The sequence below is a fragment of the Myotis lucifugus genome, unplaced genomic scaffold (genome assembly GCF_000147115.1).
Source record: "Myotis lucifugus unplaced genomic scaffold, Myoluc2.0 scaffold_23, whole genome shotgun sequence".
Classification (NCBI taxonomy): domain Eukaryota; kingdom Metazoa; phylum Chordata; class Mammalia; order Chiroptera; family Vespertilionidae; genus Myotis; species Myotis lucifugus.
In genome coordinates, this window is record NW_005871071.1 from 5034696 (window position 1) to 5051433 (window position 16738).

Sequence of the window (16738 nt, forward strand, 5' to 3'; positions counted from 1 at the left end):
AAGAAAGAAAGAAAGAAAGAAAGAAAGAAAGAAAGAAAGAAAGAAAGAAAGAAAGAAAGAAGGAAAGAAAGAAAGGAAGGAAGGAAGGAAGGAAGGAAGGAAGGAAGGAAGGAAGGAAGGAAGGAAGAAAGGAAGGAAGAAAGGGAGGGAGAAAGGGCACTGTGAATGGAGCTTTTGAGGGAACCTTCAGATGGATCAAATAATAATTCTGAGCCCTAGCCAGTTTTCTCAGTGGTTAGTGTGTCAGCCCATAGACTGAAGGGTCTCGGGTTCAATTCCTGTCAAGGGCACATACCTTGGTTGCAGGCTCAATCCTGGGCCATGGTCAGGGTGCGTGTGGGAGGCAACCAATCAGATGTGTCTCTCTCACATTGATGTTTCTCTCTGTCTCTCCCCCCTTCCACTCTCTCTAATAAAATAAAATAAAATAAAATAATAATAACAATAATAATAACAATAACAATAATAATAATTCTGAGAACAGTGTTTTGGGAGAACTCTAATCCCATCTGTTGGTTTTCACTCTGATTCCAGGGCTGTTCCTTTTCAAGGTACCACAGAACCAAGAAGGGACACAGCTGGGACCAGCACCGATGAAAATAACATGAAGCTAGCTGTATCACTAAGATTCAGCTATTTTTTCTTAAATAACATTCCTCAGCATGTTGCAAGCCTGTGGTTAATTCCAGAGTTCGGCAAACGTTGGTTTTGATGACTTTGCCCATGTTGCCATTGCTTTTACGTAGGAGTGGCTTTTTGGAGGTCCTTCCTCTGCCATCCGCTCCGCCCCAAAGCTGAAGCCGCAGAGCTGAGGGCCAGGAGCCCTCTCAGGAAGGCAGCCACAACCACAGTGCTGCCCTCTCAGGAGCCGTCTCAGGAAGGCAGCCACAACCACACGGCCGTGCTAACAGCCTTTAGAACTCCTAGGTTTTTCCGACCTTTGTAGCTTCTCCGTGGTTATTTTTATCGTGCCACGTCTGTTTCTCCACAGGGTAAAATACAAAGGTCCTGAGGGCCGGGACTGGGCACAGTGAACTGTGATCAGGGAAGAGGGTTCACGTGCCCTCTTCTGAGTTCACACATGGAGAACATCCTGGGATGTTATCTGGGATCCCTGAGAAAGCCAACCGACATGTCCACTCTGCAATTGTCTTTAGGTCAGTTCACTGGAGATGTAAAATAGATAGTTGCAAACATGAAACAGGAAGGCGCGGTGATGGGCAGATACTTTGTAAGGAATAATCTCAGAGGGTATGTGCTATGGAGTATAATGAGCAAAATAAACTGATGAACAAAATAGAGCCAGAGACACAGAAGCATAGACAGACTTCAGAATCTCAGAGAGAAGGTAGGGGGGGGGGAGATCAACCAAAGAACTTGTACGCATAGATGCCTAACCCATGGACACAGACAATAGGGTGGTGAAGGCCTGGGGTGGGGGGCGAGGGCAGAGTAGAAGGGGTCAATGGGGGAAATAGGGGGACATATGTAATGCTTTTAATGATAAGATTTAATGAAAAAGAAACAACAAACACAAAATGGAATCCCTTTTGTTAAATCCTACCAAGACTTAATCCCTAACCTCATTGCAGTTTCAGCCTCTCCCAGGAGTGGAATTTTAAGCCAATCAGTCTACAGCAGCGGTTCTCAACCTGTGGGTCTCGACCCCTTTGGGGATCTAACAACCCTTTCACAGGGGTCGCCTAAGACCATCGGAAAACACACATATAATTACATATTGTTTTTGTGATTAATCACTATGCTTTAATTAAGTTCAATTTGTAACAATGAAAATACATCCTGCATATCAGATATTTACATTACGATTCATAACAGTAGCAAAATTACAGTTATGAAGTAGCAACGAAAATAATTTTATGGTTGGGGGTCACCATAACATGAGGAACTGTATTAAAGGGTCGCTGCAGCATTAGGAAGGTTGAGAACCACTGGTCTACAGTTTCCTGGTCAGCACTAGCAAGGTAATCCGCCTGATAAAACCCCTGCCCTCCCCTTAGGAAAGCTGTCCTTGCCTGAAATAATCCACTCATCCTAAAAATGCAAGGTTGGTTTAATATCTGAATATCATTTAATGTAAAATACCATGTTAATACAATAAGGAACAAAATCCACATTATCATCATAAAAGATGTAGGAAAAACATTTGACAAAGATCAATATTTTCTCATGATAAAAACTCTCAACAATCTAGAAATAGAAGGGAACTTCCTCAACATGATAAAAACACATCTATAAAAAGTTCACAATTAAAAAGAGGACAGACGTAATACTTCCAACAATAAAGATTTAAAGAATAAAGTTCAGAGCTAACATCTGGCAGTTCCTCAAAAAGTTAGCCATGAATTACCATTTGATCCAGCAATACTACTTGTAGGTATATAACCAAAATAACTAAAGACGTATGCTCATACAAAAACCTGCACACAAATGTTTATAGCATCATTGGTTATTATAGCCAAAAAATGGGAACAAGTCAAATGTTCATTAACTAGTTAATGGATAAACAAAATGTGGTATGTCCATATACAGGGCTATTATTCAGGTATAAAAAGAATTGACACCTGCTACAACATGAATGAACCTTAATGAATTATGCTAAGTGTCCAGCCAGTGTGGTTCAGTGCTTGAGCATCGACCTATGAACGAGGAGGTCATGGTTCGATTCGCAATCAGGGCACATACCTGGTTACAGGCTTGATCCCTAGTGGGGGCGTGCAGAAGGCAGTCTTATCATTGACTAGAGGCCCGGTTCACGAAATTCATGCATGGGGTGGCCCGGTTCACGAAATTCATGCATGGGGTGGGGAGGGGGGTGTCCCTCAGCCCAGCCTGCACCCTCTCGAAATCCAGGACCCCTGTGGGATTGGGCCTAAACTGGCAGTCCAACATCCCTCTCGCAATCCGGGACCACTAGCTCCTAACCAATGGCCTGCCTGCCTGATTGCCCCTAACCACTCTGCATGCCTGCCTGATTGCCTCTCATCGCCTTTGTCTTGGCCCTCGCCGTTGCGGCTTCGTCTGGAAGGACCTCCGGAAGGACGTCTGGAATGATGTCCGGAAGGTCGTTTGGCTGTCCGGTCTAATTAGCATATTACGCTTCTATAGAGACAAGGCAATATGAGATCCTGGACCAGATCCTGGACAAGACAAAGGCCATTAGTGGGAAAATGGTCAAAATTCAAATAAGTGTGTAGAGTAGAAGAAGCTCGGATCAGATACTTTGTACTGTTTGTAGTGTATTGTATCGATGTTAGCTTCCTGGTTTCAATAATTGCACTATGATTATGTAAGATGTTAATATTAGGGGGGCTGGGCAAAGGGTAAATGGAACTCCCTATACTATTTGTACAACTTTTCTGTCTAAAATGATTTCAACATAAAAATGTTTTAAATCTTTGATTTAAACAACTACGTTCAGATTCATTTTTCCCTGAAAGTACAGGTGTGGACCCCTTCTTTGCTTCATAGGTTGGTTGCTAACAGAGTAATGTGAAAAGAAGCAACACAGAGGGTTGTCTTAGAAACCTGTTTTAACATTTTCCATAGCACGGCTCCTTAGTTATATATACCTAGACCAGTAGGTGGCAGCACTTGACCGGTTTCTCATCAGAAAAACCCAGGAAGAAAAACAGCTGAGATTGAACAGTGGGAGGGAGGTAAAACAATGACACTGCCCCGACTACAGGGAGATGCCATTTTTATGGGCACGTAAGTGATGAAGCATGGAGGAAAGAACTTGTAAACAGTGATGTAAGGCTTTTAGGCAAAATTGTCCACCCCTCCCTGGCCCCACCCCAGCCTTGGGCGTCAGGAAGGAGCGTGAGGCGTCACCTCCGCTGAGATGCTGATGCCCCACAGTTACAGAATAACAAAGGTGACCTGCAAATTTCTAAATTTCAAAGAATTAGTTACAAAGAAACAATAAATCATTAATAGTATAAGAACTTTAATAATTTTTAAATAAGACTATTGCCAATTTTTTTGTTGGTGGTGGTTTTTTCTTAGAATTGTGGGCCTGGAAGGAATGCCACTCAATTCTTTTTCTCCTCTGTCTTCTCTCTCAAATCCCAGAACTGCTCCCATCAAAGTCTAAGACCTGAGTTATCTCAGCTCTCTTTAGGAGTTGCTGGGTCCCAGGTGGGGCAAGAGACTTGTTTAACATACCACAGCCATCAAGTGCCAGAGGTAGGATTTAAAACCAGATTTTGGAGAGTCCAGTCCTCCCTCAACTCCTTCCACAGAGCTTAAGCCCATCTAAGCTCCTGCCTTTTATCTGTGAAGGACCGGGCTCAAAGGGGCAGGAATCCAGGTTGATTTCTGGCGTGGGCACCAAGGTCCGCCTGATGGATTGAGTTGCAGTAACTAAGCTGAGCCTTCCCTGCAATGGTTAAGACTAGAAAACATGTATTTTAATAATGTGCTATATTCTGATTTTCCTAGACTGAGAGCTTTTGTTCCTCATTCTACAACCCCACCCAGCGAACCCTTTCTTTTCCCCATGGAAGTGGGAGGATATGATCATAGAATGTAAAACCCCAAGCTGCTGACCAGAGCTTCCTGCTGCTCCTGCCGCTTCTCCCAGAGTGACCTCAATCGCTAGGCCTGAAACCAAACAAACAAAAAAATCTATTTAAAGATACCCTTTCTGCCACTCCTAATCCATAGCCTTCTGCTAATGGACAGATGGGCATGGTGGTGCCAGCTCAGAGAGCTCCCCACCAGTATTAAAATACTCAGTTAACAGCCCTCGCCTGGCCTCCCGAAACTCCCCCACCCCCGCCCGCACAGCTCATTCTGCAAAGCAGCAGGCTGGAAGGCTGTGTGCAAGGACGTGGCCTTCAGAACCAGCCAGGAGCAGCAGGGATCCCTGGGGCCTAGGCTTGAGAGATATTAGGACTGACAGGGATGCGCTTAGAGAATCAGTTCCAACAGGAGCGGTTCTTGAGTTTCTGGTCCAGGCCCAGGTTGGGGCCACTGAGGGCAGCCATCACTGTGGGAGTCTTAGGAAGCGGGAGGGCCCAGATCATAGGTGGTTCTTCTCAATGGTCCCTCCTGAGAAAGGACTCCTTAGAATGTAGAGGCTCAGGCGTGATTCTGAAGTCTGGATGCTGGAGAGGACCCTGCAGGCCCATGTGACTCACATCCGCCTTCCCGCCCAACCTGAGTGCATGCACTTCACTTTGACCCACAATATGCTGAGGCCCAGAGCACAGGTCGCAGTGTTGGGGGCAGGCGGTATGTATTGCTTTGGAGCTTCTTGCCACCTCTGCAGCTGAATGTGGCAGGATGTGGGTGAGCGGGCTTGACTGCTGTGATGCAAACTCCGTGTCTTTAGGTAACACATGGCCCGAGTGCTGACAGTGCAAAACGTAAGACAGGAACTCAATACCCACACAGGCAACTCAAGAAAGGCAGCCATGCAGGGCTGCAAACATTTTGAGTCACTGTCATTTCTGCCCTACACCCCGCCCCCCCCCCCCCCCCAGTTGTCAATGATGACGCTTGCTTTTAACCACAATGAAAATGAAAGCATAGCACAGCCCTAAGACCCTGCCCTGAGCTTGTAAACCTTCTTTTTAAGGACTCAAAAAGTTTTCGGGGATGGGGAAGGGGAGAGTTGGCTGTTTATTTTTTAGCTTCCGTGTACATCTTTTTGTTGTTGTTAATCCTCACCAGAGGATATTTTTTTCTATTGATTGGTTGCCTCTGGCATGCACCCTGACCAGGGCTGGGGATCAAATCAGCACCACAGGTATGTGCCCTTGACCAGGAATCGAACCCAATACCCTTCAGTGCCCAGGCTGATACTTTAACCACTGAGCCACGCCAGCCAAGGCTACAATGTACATCTTTTTAAAATAAGAACTTTGGGGTTTTTTTTTAGTCAAAGTAACATTTCACATTTAACCAAGATAAATTATATAATTATATTCTTTTAAAAAAAGAATATATATATATCCCTAGCTGGTTTGGCTCAGTGGATAGAGTGTCGGCCTATGGACTGAAGGGTCTCGGGTTCGATTCCAGTCAAGGGCACATGCCCGGGTTGTGCGGGCTTGATTCCCAGTAGAGGGCGTGCAGGAGGCAGCCTATCAATGATTCTCTCTCATTGATGTTTCTATCTCTTTGAAATCAATAGAGAGGAAGGGAGAGGGGGAGAGAGATAGAACCAGGGACCCTTCAGTCTGTAGGCCAACGCTCTATCCACTGAGCCAAACCAGCTTGGGCTAATTATATTCTTTAATATATATAATTCCCAGTTAAAATTCAAATTCTCCCAAATTGTCCATTTCCTGGCCAATTTGGCTCAGTGGAAAAAGCATCAGCCTGCAGACCGAAGGGTCCCGGGTTTGATTCTGGCTAAGGGCATGTACCTAGGTTGCAGGCTCCTCCCCGACCCCAGGGGCCCTGGTCAGGGCTTGTGCAGGAGGCAACCAATTGATGTGTTTCTCTCACATCGGTGTTTCTCTCTCTCTGAAAATCAATTACCAAAAAAAAAATACATATATCCTTAGGTGAGGATTAAAAAAAAAATGTCCGTTATAGTTGGTTTGTCTAAAATAGGATCTAGGGAGCGGGCTGGAAGAGATTAATGGGGAGAAAAGGAGGACCTATGTAATGCTTCCAACAATAAAGATTAATAATAATAATAATAATAATAACTAAAATGGGATCTAATAGCAGGTCCATACATTGTATCTGTTTTTTATATCCCTATCATCTCTTACTCTACAACAGTGACCTTTTTTCATGCTATTGACTCCCTGTAGACATGGGTCAGTTGATTTGTAAAATGCGTGGGTGTGTCTGACTGCTATTTCCAGATGTGGTTTAGCTTGTTTCTCTATCCCTTAAATTCCCTATAACCTAGAATTAGGTCTAAAAGTTAGATTCAGCCCTGGCTGGTGTGGCTCAGTGGGTTGGGCATCCTCTCATGCACCAAAAGTTGCTGGTTCGATTCCCAGTCAGGGCACATACCCAGGTTTTGGGCTCATTCCCCAGTAGGGAGCATGCAGGAGGCAGCCGATCAATGTTTCCCTCTCACATCAATGTTTTCCTCTCTCTCCCTTTCCCTTCCTCTCTCTCTAAAATCAATAAAAACATATTTTTAAATAAATAAAGAAAAGTTAGGTACAGGCCAAACATTTTTAATGTGCCAGAATTCTCAGTATATTTTATAAAATGGAGAAAATATCCCACAGAAAAGCTGAATGAGATAAATGACAATGACCTACACTACATAAAATATCACACATGTATCAGCTGGTACTGCTCAATTAGATCACATTTATCTTAACCTCATGAAACACAAGATCTACTTATATGCTGATCACATGCATGGGAGTCTCCTTAAATTCTATCTTTAGACTCTCATAAGTCACAAACATGTGGTCTGAAGGGGCTTGGAAAAAAACTGGCATAAAAGAAATCAGAATATTTAAAACTCCTACAGGAAACACCCCTGTTTCCTCTTAGGAAATGGATCTATTTCCATTTTTTGACTCACAACCCTACCCTGGCCCTGCTGGTTCTGGTCTGAGTCCAGTCCATTTACTTCCCACTTGTTCCGTCTGGTCCCTACCTCGGCCCTGCCCCATGGTGACAAATCAAGAGTAGCAACAACAAATTCAGGTGGAGGAAGGTTGGTCCTTTGAAGTTCTACCATGCTTTCAAAGTTTATATAAGAGCTTCAAATTTCAAAACTTTACCCCAATATCTAACTATTTTACCATGTTTTTTGAATAAATAATTTGTTCTATGAGCTTGAGTCTTACTCAAAGAGGCCGCCATAAGTGGTTTTGGCCATTTCTTCTGTTCAAGGAAATGTAGAGTATTGGGACCATTCTTGGACAGTCAGTGTTGCCTTCTGTATGGCGATCATGCAACACAGGGCAGGGGCCCAGAGGATGAGCTCCGTCTCCAAGTGCTGTTACCCTCTGTGTAGATCACTCTGTAAAAAGGCCAGTTAGCACAGTTGGTTGTAGAGTCCTCCCGATGTGCCAGGGTTGCAGGTTCCACCCCTGGTCAGGGCACCATTTTAAAAAAACGAAAAGAAAAGCGCTGGCTGATGTGGCTCAGTTGGTCGGGCATCGTCCCATGCCAGTTCCATTCCGGTTTCTGGTTCGATTCTGGTCAAGGCACATGCCCAGGTTTCAGGCTCAATCCCAGTCGGGGGAGTTGTGCAGGAGACGGCTGATTGATGGTCAATCTCACATGGATGTTTCTCTCTCTCTCTCTTTCCCTCTCCCTTCCTCTCTTCCTAAATGATCAATTAAAATTACATATATAAAGAAAACTAGAAAGAAAAAAGAAAAGTGGGGGGAAAGGTTGGGGTGGAGGTGGGAGAGCAAGGAGCCACAACTGTTTCCTCACATGTAGGTAAAAAACAAAGGAGGGGACCATACGGGGACATCTACCTGACAGATGCCACAATATGTACGGGATATTTCTGGAGGGATATGTAAGTTTTGTTGTTGCTGTTGTTTAAACAATGATCTATAATGTTACCCTTCTTGGGAAGCTATGCCCTTTCACGTGTCTTCAGCTAAAGGCATCTGTCAGTGAGAGAATTTCAGGTGTCTGGTTATCAGGGTAGGGAAGACATTTTACCCGAGAAAGCTTTTCCCAGGTCTTCTGAAATCGTGATGACAGCTCAAGACTCCCCGTCGTCCTTCTGGGGAAGCCTGCGGTGGGCTGCAGCAGGATGTCCTGGCCAAGCAGGCGTGGCTTGTGGCCTCACCGCCCTCTCCACGGTGGAGCCCTGCTCTCCCCCAGCCAGAACAGAGAGAGGTATTTTTAACCCTGGTGTTGGCTTACACAGAGCTTCAGGTATTCTCTGGGGTGTACTCTGAGACAGGAAAGCTGAGATCTGACGCTTAGACTCATTTGCCCTACCTCAATGTGCTGGTTTTATGCACCTTGGAGGATTGGACTCTAAAAGCTGCAATAAGTGAACACTATTATACTTCCCTAGAAACCCTTCGGATATCATCTTTCTTTAGTTTCTGACACAGAAGTGCAGTGCAGGCATGGGCAGCTAAGCCCACTGCCTACCTACGCCCCTGGGGAAGGGGATAGAACAGCGACTTTCAACCTTCTTCATCTGTGGCACACATAAACTAATTACTAAAATTCTGTGGCACACCAAAAAATATATTTTTGCCAATCTGACAAAAGAGTAGGTATAATTTTGATTCATTCTCATCAGATGGCTATTGTTGTGTTGGCTGTTGTCATTTTATTTATTTATTTTTTTTGACAACCTAAGGGGAAGGAGGTCAGTGCCCCTGACTAAATAGTTAGGTATTTACGGGTCTTAAAAATTCTTTTGGCACACTGGTGGAAAATCGCTGGGACAGAAAAATGACCTCGGTATCACCTGCCTCAACTAGACCAGGAAGAGAAACCAGATGTGGGCTGTTACGAAAGAACTAGAATTACAGGTCGGTTATATAGGTCCTCTTCAGAAGGTGGTGTGCATTAGTCAGGAGACCTAATGGCACATGCATGACACAAATGAAGTCAACAGGAAATTGATCATGTTGCCTGGGAGACAGGACAGACGTTGAAGTCTGTGTGCTACACAGGAAGATTCTTAGGAGATTGGGGGAATCATGGATTTTATTTTATTTATTTTTTATCACCAAAGGATAGAATGAAGGAATACTGATTTACAGATCTGTTAGCAAAAGAGGGATAAGGGCATTTCATTTAAGTAAATATATATCCTGCAAGGCACCAGGGACACAGAGCTGGGCCCCATGGGGAGATCGTCCCTTCCCTTAAGAGATAAGAAGGCAAACATAACCAGGCAGTGAATTTGTTTCAAAAAAGAAACACAATAGGAAGATAAGTCTATAGAGACATCAAAAGTTCTGATTATGAGAATATGTAATTCTTTTTTCTTTCTTTCTTTTTTGTTTGTTAATTCTCACTAGAGGATACTTTTTTCCATTGCTTTTTAGAGAGAGTGGAAGGGAGGGAGAGATGGAGGGAGAAGGAGAGAGAAAGAGAGAGAAACATCAATTGAGAGAGACACATCGACTGGCTGCCTCCCTCACATGCCCGGACTGGGGTTAGGGATCAAACCCACAACCCAGCCCGGTAGGTGCCCTTGACCAGGAATCAAACCCGTGACCCTTCGGTGCGCAGGACAACACTCTAGTCACTTAGCAACACCAGCCAGGGCAAGGCTATGTAATTCTTAAATTCCATGGCCCTTCATGAAATAGAGCCCACTGAAGACTATAAATCACACTCAGTCCAAGCTTTAGGATTCACACTGGTGTAAGCATAAGCTTGTTCCTCACAGTCTCTCCTCACAGTAAACGAAGACCTGGCTCCTCCTCTTGTACCACTGACACAGAACGTTGCTGGTGCAAGGCAGGATGGGGTAATGCGTAGTTTATAGCTGTCTGTCTTGTTCCAGATTCCAAATGCCTCAAGGCAGGGAAGGAGGGGGCCCCGTCCAGCTGTGTGAGTCATCTCCCAAAGGTAGCCTTGGGACCACACTCCCTCATACCTCCATCCCTCCTGCCCAAATGTTCGTCCCTCTTCTTCAAACTCTAAAGTAATTCTGACCATGGGCTCTCTAACTCTTCCATCTTTACTGTTTACTTAATTCATTCTCATTTCTTTAGCCATATCAAATGACGTGATGGAAGAAATCAGAAGTCTCGATAATTTTCAAAGTCAGCATTCATTTACAGACCAAGTGCCCACATTGAAAGTGACTCCGTGTAGTTTTGGTCTAACGTCCATTGCCACCCAGACTGAACTAAACAGTCGTGGTTCTTCGGTCTTGCTTCTTACTGGAAGAAGAACCTGGAAATCATTGCCAAATAGACTGCGTGAGTCACAGCAGGTGACTGTGTTTTCCTTTCTGGTGCGGGGCAGGGCGAGATAAATTTAGTTTCATTATTTTTGTTGTTTCTCGGGAAGAACAGGGCTTGCAAAATAAACTGGGATTGCTGCTCTGATTCATTTCAGTCTCCGTGTCCTTCAGGGGTGTTTCTGGGCCAAGAATGGAAGGTCTCTTCATGAACCCCTCCCAGGCTCTCTGTGAATCAGGCCTCAGACATGATCTTTGTGTTGTTAAGACATATCTGGACCACTCACTGCCCACAGCCACGCGGCCTGCTCAGTGCAGTATTGACAGCTGACAGCGGGAGCCCCTTGTTTTCCGTTTCATACACACTCACTTCGCAGACATGGAGTCCGCACCTGCCGCGTGGAGGATTGCCTTTTGTGCTGTGGGAGAGAGGACGGTGTAAGATTTGGCCTCTGTTTTCAAGAAAACACTAACTCTGAGGTAGCCTGGATGGCAATAAATAATGTATGTGTCAATGCAGAGTTTCAGGAGAGGAAAGGTTACCCTGGGAGATGACTCAGGCAGACACGGGAAGGAAGCGGAGTGAAACGGGTAGGTAAGACAGCAGTAGAATTGGAGGCACTTTGGAAGCACTCCGAATAGATGCCCCAACAGAACCACTAGATCGTCAATGAAACTTGCTGCCCTGTGCATCGGTGAGCTCTCAGGAAGGGAAATTTCCCAGAGGAAGAGATTAAAATGTGAGGTGGAACCAGGATGGTGAAAGAAGCACACAGGAGGAAAGCGGCAGGTGCCGAGGGCCAGTCCTGGCGAACAGCACTGTCGAGCCTGTATTGGTTCGCTAGGGCCGCCATGACAACATATCCCAGACTCGGTGCGTTAATGACAAATTTGTTTTCTCACAACTCTAGAGGCTAGAAGTCCAAGGTCAAGGTGCCAACAGGGTTGAGTTCCTCTGAGGCCTTTCTCCTCAGCAGGCAGATCCTCTCCCTCCATCTCCTCCTCACCTGGTCATCCCTGTGTTCAAGCCTCCCTGGTCTCTTCCTTTTATAAGAACATGGGTCATGGTGGGTTAGGGCCCCACCTTAACAGTCCCATTTTAACTGGATCACCTCTTTAAAAAACCTTGTCATCCAATAGGCTACATTCTGAGGTACTGGGCATTGGGACTGGAACATATGAATTAGGGGGTGGACACAATTCAGCCCATAAGAGAGCCTAAACGCTGGGTTCAGCAGCAACGTGAGGGAGTGAACCTTCATCTCCAGGTTAAGCCAAGGACCCTGGAAGGGGCCCAAAGTTTCCAGTAGGGAGTGCCCCCTGTTTGCAAATGAAAATTTCCTCTGAAGGAAAGCAACCCCAGTTTAGGCTCTGGGAGTGTGACAGAGTGAAATGCCTGGTCTCTCTTGGACTCCTGGTTCAGCCTGCTTTGTTCCCTTGGCCTTCGGGCTAATACCTTCAGCTTAGTCTTCCATGAGGACGAGCTAATCATTAGAGGAATTCTGCTTGCAGCTTGAATTTTACAAAAACAGCCCCCCCGCCCCATTTCCCCTTCCCCTCAACATAAAAGAGGCCTGAACTCTGTACCTTGTTAAGATGAATTTGAGGTACCACTAAGGCTCTGTCTTCGTCTTCTCGGGTGGTGTCTTCTCCATCAATAAACCTTTCCTTACTCCAAACTGATGTTTTGAGTTTGGGCCTTTTAACGCAGTGGGCTCAAGGACTTTGGACCTGTAACAAAGGTTCCTGCAGATTAAAGTCAAACAAATAGACTGTATGTCCAGCAAAACTATTTTCCAAAAGTAAGAATAAATGAAGATGTTTTCTGATAAATTGAACTGAATTGGCCACCAACAAATTCACTCTGAGGAACTTCTAAAGGATCTGGTCTTCATTTGCTTTCCCTTAAAAGTATACCCTGATTGGCCCTGGACCAAAGTGGGAGTTAAGAGTGCTTTTAACTCTACATTTGGCCCTTCGCATCCATGGATCAAAAACAGTATATTCAATCCGGGTTTGGGAAGCTGTGGCTGGGAAATTGCAGATGGGAACGTGGAAATACTGTTTCCAATCTGCTGGTGGTCGAATCTATGGATAGGATGGGCCGACTGCATTGATTGAAAGAAATTTGCATGCGAGGGACCCTGCAGTCCCAACCCCAGTAGTTCCAGGATGAACAGTTGTTATTTGAGAAGTAATTTCAGGAAACACTGGTGGGTCCTGGGGAAGTGAGGGAGGAAAGGACGGGATGCCAGGAAAGGCACCTAACCAAGCAAACCACCGCCATGGGCAACCGGAGCTTCATCCCACTGAGGAGCCCACTGGGGCCAGGGCAGAAAATGTCTCAGTTTTCCTGCCTGAAAGGTAAGACAGCTGGGTATCCCCCAATTCCCTTCAGCTGCTCCCAGGAGGCATTCCTCCCCTGACATTTCGTGCCTGCACCTGGCAGGAGCAAGGGGCTGGGCAGCCATCAGAGAACTCAGGTCGAGTTGCAGGTGCTGAGGTGGAGGTTGGCTGGATGAGCTTGGAAACGGTAACTGTTAATGGGACATGGAAGGCCCCTGGCAAAGTCTACTACCGTGTATCACAGGAAACCTGCAAAATGACTGTGGAAAGGGAAGGTCTGGTGTACCAAAAGCAATAATGATTCAATATATTGGCCACATACACACACAAAAAAATACAGTGGCCACTATGTAGGTGCATCTAAACAAACATTGTTAGCATAAAAATATAATGTTAGTGCCCAGCCAGTGTGGCTCGGTGGTTGAACCAGGAGGTCATGGTTCGATTCCCAGTCAGGGCACATGCCTGACTTGTGGGCTTGATCCCCAGTGGGGGATGTGCAGGAAGCAGCTGATCAATGATTCTCTCTCATCATTGATGTTTCTATCTCTCTCCCTCTCCCTTCCTCTCTGAAATCAATAAAAATATATTTTTTTAAAAAAGAAAAGTGTAATGTTAGTATCTAATTTGTAGTCCAACACAAATCAAAACAGAACATATCTATACTATTGGATACTAGCATATTTTAAATCAGAGTCTGCATCACTATTATGGGGAAGAAATTAAAAGTTAGGAACCATATAACCATTTAGATTGGTGGAAGGAAGATATATGTATGCCACCTAGGTTACCTGATGGAAGAGAAGCTTGGAGGGGAGCATGGAGTAGCACAAGCTTCCAGAAATGGCCAGCTTGATTGGAGGGGAGGAGCTGTGGTGGGAATGGCTGGAGAGGTACGGCAAGCGGGGGAGGAGATGCTGGAGAAAAACCTTGAAGATAACAGTTTATCCTAGAGGCCAGGGATTCCCAATGTTTTTGTCCAGTTTTATTGAGAATAATTAGCAGACATTTATGTATAAGTTGAAGGCATACAGCATGATGGTTTGACTTACAATAGATTTGGTTAACATCCATCATCTCATATAGACACAATAAAAAGAAAAGAAAAAAAATGCTCTCTGTGTGTTGAGAACTCTTAGCCCAATTTTTAAAATTACACATCTCATCTTGCAGGCTCCTTCCTGGGCCAGGCCCTGGTCAGGGCTCGTGCAGGAGGCAACCAATCAATGTGTTTCTCTCACATTGACATTTCTGTCTTTCCCTCTCTCTTCCACTCTCTAAAAAATCAATGGGAAAATATCCTCGAGTAAGGATTTTAAAAAAATTACACACCTCATCCATTAATACTTTGAGTTTGTACCCTTATGTGTAATACTTGTACTATATTACGAATATGTACAGTATAAAACATATACTCAAAAAGAATTTTTAAAGTGAGATTGATTAGTTATAATAAGCATTTTAATATTTGTTCTTCCTAAAGACAATATTAATAATTTAAGTGTGAGGATTAAGCTTGACTATGATTCATTATTTTGGAAATCTTGACTTACAAAAGATGGGTATATTTTGACATTGGGTGTTAGTGGCTGTCATGGCCGATAAAAGATACTTCACCAAAGTAAAGCAGACCCAAAGGAAGAAGTGCACTTATAAAACATGATAATTTTTATTTTGTCAGTCCCACATACCCATTATGCAAGCATTTTTGTTGAAATTCATCTAGGAAATTTCCACGTTCTCTGATTTCAATCAGTGGTAATAGCATAGTAATCAGAAGGGGCTAATTTACACTTTTTAAAACAAACAAGTCCAACCCGTTGTAATTCTTCATCAGAATAATTTTTAAACAAATTAGAAAATTACGTTTCTGCGTTTTTTCAGCAGGCCCTGCTAGGAGGCCACTGCAGCTACCAAGATTAGGACCTCCAGTCAAGAGGTGGATGGAGAAAGGAGGGGTCGCAGGACAGTTTTGGCAGAACGTGGTAACGGCCTATGCGAGAAGGAGAAGGCTAGGATTCTAAGTTCCTGGATTACTCAGTTTTTTCAGGTTGCAAGATGCAAAAATATATTCAAAATACCTCTATGAATGGGAGATTATTATAAGGATCCATGCAAACCTAGAGGTGACAGGGAACCATCTTCGTAATTGCATTGCTGGCTCCGTGAAAATGTCCCTGATGCCGTTTCAAGACACCATGTGGCTCTGGTAACCCAGTTTAACTCAGTGCTTGATTATAATCCCCATCCTTGGCTGAGTCTGTGATTCAGTTCCTCGCATCCTGCTCTTCTCTGTTCTTTTTTTTTTCCTCACGACTCCTGCTTAATCACGGTTCCTACTGCTTCATGACTCCTCTGCTGCCTTTTCTGTGTCTCACCCCCAATTCACTCACTCAGCATCCCCTCTCTGCCTCACATGAAAAGTCTCAGAGGAAGAGAGTCTAACTGGTCCAGGCACCACATTGTTGGCTAAAGGTCTCGAGTGAGGCCAGTCCATTCACTGGCCAGACTTTACATGGCTGCCTTTGGAGCACGTGTTCATGTGGTGGGTCATGTCTCCATGGCACAAATTAGAGCAACCTATGTACAAGGAACCCTTCAGAATGGACTGTGAGCTTAAAAACAACTTGAACCTTGAATAAGTGAAGTGGGTAATGAGCAGGTTGCCTAATAGAGTCTGTCCATTGTCGTCGGGGAGATAGGAAGAGGGGATATTCTGACTGTGGCTTATTTTACAACCAAGGCCAATGACACGCACGCATGTATTTCACTTACTACCTAAAGCTTTACTTTGGTTATTAACGTAGAAAATTATACCTTAAAAGTTATTATTATATCACCAGCAGAAGGATTGTAAGATGCCAAGTGGTTAAGATCACAGGCTTTAGAACTAGACACCCTGTGGTCACGTCCCAGCACTCTCTTTTACTGGCTGTGTGACCTGGGCAAATCACTTAACTGGTCTGTGTCGCGGTGTCCTCACCTGTAAAATGAGTATGATATAGACCCTCTCATTGGGTTGTTATGAGAATTAAATAGTTAATACGCTTACATTGCTTAGAACAATGCCTGGCATGAAATGAGCACTATGTGAATGTTTGCTGTTTTACTTTCAACCATGAGTTAAACTCCAACTATATATTAACATGCATGCATTATAGCTCCCACTTTTAGTCCCTCTGATTTAAGTTTTTGAATTATTTTCTCGTGCAGTCTTGGCTCTTTAATAAGATTTATACTTTCATCTGTATAAAATAAATATTTTCTGACTCGGAATTTTAAAATGGCTTTCTTTGTTTTTATTTTACAGCTGATTCTTGGAAATAATTCTTATCAAAATAAATATTCTTTTTATCTCCCCTGCTCTTATGTTTGTTTTAGGATGTTATTTTGTCATAGTTTTATTGATTTCCCTCTGGAGAAGGTCAATTTCCCAGGAACATTTGATGTCATTATTCAGAGATGAAGTAGGTGTTACATGTTTATTAAAAATGATCCACAAGAGTGATTCAGAAACCAGGGTACATTGATATTTTTTTG